Source organism: Malus domestica, chromosome 02, assembly GCF_042453785.1.
Source record: "Malus domestica chromosome 02, GDT2T_hap1".
NCBI classification, from domain to species: domain Eukaryota; kingdom Viridiplantae; phylum Streptophyta; class Magnoliopsida; order Rosales; family Rosaceae; genus Malus; species Malus domestica.
This window is the reverse complement of record NC_091662.1, coordinates 7,173,162-7,179,161: the sequence shown is the minus strand read 5'-3', so window position 1 is coordinate 7,179,161 and position 6,000 is coordinate 7,173,162.

Sequence of the window (6,000 nt, the reverse complement as noted above, 5' to 3'; positions counted from 1 at the left end):
AATCTTCAAAAGAGGTAGACCAAGTTTCTTAATTTGGTTCAGCTTTTTGTTTAATTATCTGAGTTTGGTAGCTCAAAGTCGTAAAAGAGAATATTTCAAAGTGTAAATCTCTTGGAAAGCATCTTGTTTGGAGTTCAAAGAATCATTCATATCTTTATGTGAGCTTTTGAATTATTGAAAGAGATGCTTGTCACCTTTCAAAGTAAGCAAAATTTAACAAAAGGTTCAACTCCATATAATTATGTTAATTTTGCACTTAAAGTTGTATCCAAGGGTAAAAACCCAAAATTGGGGCTCAAAACCTCTCCAAGGCATGTATTTTGGGAAGAGAGTTTGGGATTTGGTGTTTGGGGTTGGGAATGATTGGTACCCACTATTCACCCCAGATACAATGTGCATATACAATGTGCATTAGTTGGAAGAGTATCTGAATTCAAATGTGCTTGGCAGAGATGCAGTTGCTTGCTTGAGACAGCGATTTCTGGCCAATGAAATGACAGAGTTTTCGCGTGGGATCAACATTTAAGAGGCTTTTGGTTTAATCTTCAAAAGAGGTAGACCAAGTTTCTTAATTTGGTTCAGCTTTTTGTTTAATTATCTGAGTTTGGTAGCTCAAAGTCGTAAAGGAGAATATTTCAAAGTGTGAATCTCTTCGAAAGCATCTTGTTTGGAGTCCAATTGCACTGCAGTTCAAAGAATCATTCATATCTTTATGTGAGCTTTTGAATTATTGCAAGAGATGCTTGTCACCTTTCAAAGTAAGCAAAATTTAACAAAAGGATTCAACTCCATATAATTATGTTAATTTTGCACTTAAAGTTGTATCCAAGGGTAAAAACCCAAAATTGGGGCTCAAAACCTCTCCAAGGCTTGTATTTTGGGGTTGGGAATTTGGGATTGGTACCCATTATCCACCCCATATGGATAAGGTTGCAAATGGGCTGAGGGAACCACAATTCACCGGACTAGGATTCTCTTCTCTCCTTTTTTCATCATCTTCTATCTCCTCCTTTTACATTCTCTATTTTGTCTTTCTCTTTCTATAAAAAATTACTATAAGATGTTGACGTGGCTTAACCGTGACCGTTCAAATAGGAGGGGAGAGAAGGGGAGGAAAAAAAAGATAAGGGGAGAATCTGCAAATTGAAGAGCAGATAGAGGCAGGGCCTGTGTGTCTGCAACATCAGCAGGAACGATTGTATGCTGACGAGCGTAAGGAAGACACAATTTCTACGGCCCAGATTAAAGGGTCGTTCAGATCCAATGGTTGGCGCGCCTCTTGGGTTTTGATCGAGTGTGGCGTTCCCAACTTCATCCATTTTTAAGATTTTAAGCCCTTGTGTTGGAAATAGCTTAATTGCCTTTTAAAAGTTGTTTTGGATTGTGTTTTATGGTCCATTTCTAATTGGATTGTGTTTTGTGGTCCATTTCTAAACGACAATATAGGAACATAAGCGACATTTTATCAAGAGCATGTGTTACCCAATACAATAACGACGGACAAGTACAAAATGCCATATAGGGAAAATGGCCTACAAGTCCACTGGCCCATATGCCAAACTGAACAGGAAAGCCATCTTTCTAACTCATGTGATCGTTTATTTAAAACTCATTTCCTAGATTGGCTTGGTTAACCATCACAAAATGGCTCAGTGGTTGAAGATAAATTTTAAGTTTGTATTTCACACGGTACGTCTTTGTTTGATTTCTGGTGCTAGTGAATTACACGAGGGTGATCAGTGGGAGGTTCAAATGTTTTTGTGAGTCTTCCCATAACCCTGAAAAAGTAAACTACCGTAACGAAACCGCCAGCTAGTCCATTTTTTGAAAATTAAAAAAAAAAAATAATTTCCATGAATTTCGGTGAAGGACAATATGGTCATACTAGCGTACCAATGAACTGCACAAATAGGAAACGTCTATAAAATAGTGAAAAAAATTGTCACAATTCTAATTTGTGTTAAGTTCAGCCTTCAGTTATCAAAGAAGATCAATTAGCTCAAATCTCATAAACATGTCTTCACTTTAACGATTTTTCCTCTCTTTCACATTTTTCTCAAACTTTTCTATCTCCTGTATATTACCAACAACAGCAAAAAACTTTTATATTTACACTCACATTGTGTTTTATCTGGTGTATATTAACAAAACGTTAAAAGAAAAGATAAATTCTCCACTCGTCGAGCTCTCTCTCTCCCATGGCTTTTCCATTGATTTTGATGTAGCTAGAGGTTAGAAGCTACGATTTCAGAGATATTTTACTTTCAATACAATTGCGACTCGTTTCCCACTAGTTCAGTATGAATTTAAGCTGCAAAAGACTTTGTTAGGGCTTTGATTTGTTGAGATTCGAGGTAATTTAGTGTTCTTCAGCGTTGAATCGTTTCTTATGATTGGATTGAATTGTTTCGATCCACATTTTTTTCATTTTTTTTGAATTTGTTTTTTATTTTGTTGAAATTAATCCAATCAGTTTTTCAAAAATTGAAATAAAAATCAAATTTAGAAAAATGAATAAAAAGCGAATCGAATCAATTCAATACAATCATAAGAAACAATTCGATTCAATAGTCAAGAATACTAAATTTCCTCGAATCCCAACAAATCAAAGTCCTAACGGAATCTTCTACAACTCGAAATTAGACTAGATTAGTAGGAACGAGTTGAAATCGTATTGAAAGTAGAATACCTTTGAAATCGTAGCATCTAACCTCTAGCTCACATCAAAATCGACGGACAAGCCATGGGAGAGAGAGCTCCCGACAAGCTGGAGAATTTGTTTTTTTTTCTATGATTCGTTAATATACACTAGATGAAACACATTGCGAGCGTAAATAGAAAAGATTTTTGTTGTTGTTGGATAATATGTGGAAGATAGAGAAGTTCTAGAGAAATGTGAAAGACAAGCTTTGCCTGTGAGTCAGTGAGGGCATATTTGCCAAACAAGGTGACTGTAAGCGTGCGCACGTGTGGGCTGTTGCACGGGCAACTATAGCAAAGGAAGAAGAAGACGCCAACCATTACAGGCTTACAGCTTTTACACACCACTTGCGCACGTTAGCATCCTCACGGAGGAGAGAGAGAGAGGCAGTAGTGCCTTGGGTTTGTAGCCTGAGAGATGGTGGGCCCGGCCCACTGGACACGTTACCAGTGACCGATCGTTTTGCCGTAGTACTTTGGGAAAGAGCGGGAAATTCATCGGTTTACATTATGTGTCGCCTCAGCGGCGGGACCCACGCGAACGAATGAATTATAAGACACTGTGGTCCACCTCCTTCCACAAACGTGCCCACCCCACCGATGGCGCGTGGCGCTCAGAAACTAGTCCGCAACCGTGCAGAAGCCTCAAACTTGCGTAATTAGTTAGGGACTAGTATATGGCACACATAAAGTATGTGACAAAATTTTTTATTTTTATTTTTGAAATAGCAGGAGAGAGGAAGAAAGGAAGAGCGGAAGAGAGTGATAGAGAATGTGGGAGTGGGAATTTTTTTTTTTAAAATTAGAGATATGTTAGGATTACATATAGGTAAGACTTTGAAAAAAAAATCAAAATTTGGTTGTGTGAAATTACATTTCTGCTCCATATTTCTTATTAATATTTTGTTTTAATTAGAGGGTTAAACTAGTAATTTCATATAATTTTGGTTGACAATGAGTGTTTTATTAATTAATAGAGATAATGTTTTGTACGCACCTATTTTTATTTCTAACATATTTTTATTAATTTTTTATCATTAATTTTTTTTTTTAAATTCATTTGCTCCGACGATCAAAAATCGAGAGATATGTAAAAAGTAAAAATGGGTATTTGTGTTGAATAAATCACTGCCAACTCATCTCTGCCAGCTCATCAAAACAGTTGTAAAGGATTGGATGATGTAATAGTTAGTTGGAAGAGTTAATTAGTTCTTTAGTCAGCTATATATAGCTATTGTAAACAAATAGTAAAATTAGTTCTTTGAGTTTAATACAAAAGCTTCATTAATTTCTTTCTCACATTTCTCTTCTCTCTGTGAAACTTCATTTCTTGATTTTATAATTGTTCATCTCTGTTACTTCTCCAATGTAGTTAACAATTTGAATAATACTATTCTTGATTAATCTGATTTGGTAAATTCATTCTCTATTTCACTTAGGCCAATCGATCAAGACATCCCTAGTTCAAATTATCATTCCGCATCACAAACGATAGTCGGTTGAGTTTGGCACATGAAGCGGCGGGTTTGCGAATGGTTGAGTTTGGGTTGGGGGAAGAGGACATTTTTATTGTGTACATATATGTGTTAGTTAACTACAAGTCTACAAGCACGCATCAAACTCACAACATATCTATATCATGATTCTATTTTTGTGAAAGTCAAACGTAAGACAAAATCACTACATCAAAGAACTAATTGGTAATTGGCTTGACAAGTTTGTTTGCTCCGTTTGAGTTTCGAGTAATATTATGGTAGGGTCTTACCAATTTTATGCTTTCATACATAAATTTAAATAGGGTAAATTATACCTTATCATCTTAGATTTGAGGTTTATTGTAACCTCATATAACATCTTTAAAACATTTCACTTTCATACCTCAAGTACTATTTTATTTCAATATAATACATCCATTACATTTTCCATCTATTGATCCGATAAGAGCTGACGTGGCTGCTAAATTTCTGCCACATGCCAAAAAAAAAAATTTATACATTAATAATATTATAATAATTTATCCTATTGAAAAAAAACATTGAAACCCTCTCCCCCTTACCCACCTTCTCCTCCTCCACTCTCTTCACCTCCACTCCCATCTAAAAAACCCACCCCACCCCCACCTCTCCCACAACCCCCCACCCTACATCTTCTCCAGGTCGTCTTCTCCAGCAACCTTTCTCTTTCACTATGCATCTCCATCTTCCTGAGCTATTCCACCGAAATCACTCAGATCTAGTCGTCAGGGATGACATCTCCGTCACCAAGGACGACTACACGTCGTTAGGTCTATGAGCCTCGCTAGAAAAAGGCGAATCGACACTATTGCCGTGTTAGAGAGATTTGGGAAGAGGATGTCGGCATTGTATTTTGAGAATTGGCACGGCTAGCATTTTATAATTTTGAGTGTTGGGTCCGACCAATTTTTTTTTAAAAAAAGGTCGGAACAATCAAATCGAAAGCTTCGACTACAACGACAGCACCCCCAGAAGCATCGCCATCCTCACCGACTTGTAATGGTCCGAAATAGCGCACACCTGTCAGCACAAATGGTGGGATGGAGATAGAGCTTTGCTGCGAGGGATTTGGAGTTGCTGGGTTTTGATTCAAGGTGTGTGGGAATTGCAAGGATTTGCAAATTGTGTTGGTGGGAAGGAGGGAGGAAAAAAGAGGTTGAAGATGAGGGGTAGGTGAAGATAGTGGATGAGAGGGAGGTGGTCGGGGGGAATGGGTTTCTGGGTTTTTTTTATTTTTTTTATTTTTTATTTTTTATTTTTATAATTTTTTATTTTTTTAATAGGGTAAATTATTATAATATTTTTAAGGGTAAAAGACTGTTTACTACCATCATGTTTCGTGGTTTTCAACATTTAGTACATCAAGTTTTTTTCGTCTCAGATTCATACCTAAAGTGTAAATTTTGGAACAGTCTTATACATTCGTTAGTCAAACTGTTAAATCTGCCGTTAATTGTGACGTGTCGCCCATGTGGACAATGACTGGGCGCCACGTGTCATCCACGTTTTTTTTTTCTTTTCTTCCTTCTTCTTCTTCCTCTGACTACAACTATTTTTTTCTTCCTCCTTCTCCTTCTTCCTTCCCCTTCTTCTCCTTTTTCCTTCTTTTTCCTTCTCCTTCTCCTTCTTCTTCTTCTTCTTCCTCCGAATCTGGGGAAGTTTTTTTTTTTTTTTTCTTCTTCTTCCTCCTTCTTCCTCATTCTTCCTTCCTCTTCTTCTTCTTCTTCTTCTTATTCTTTTCGGTTTTTTTTCTTCTTTCTTCTTTCTTCTTCTTCTTCCTTCTTCT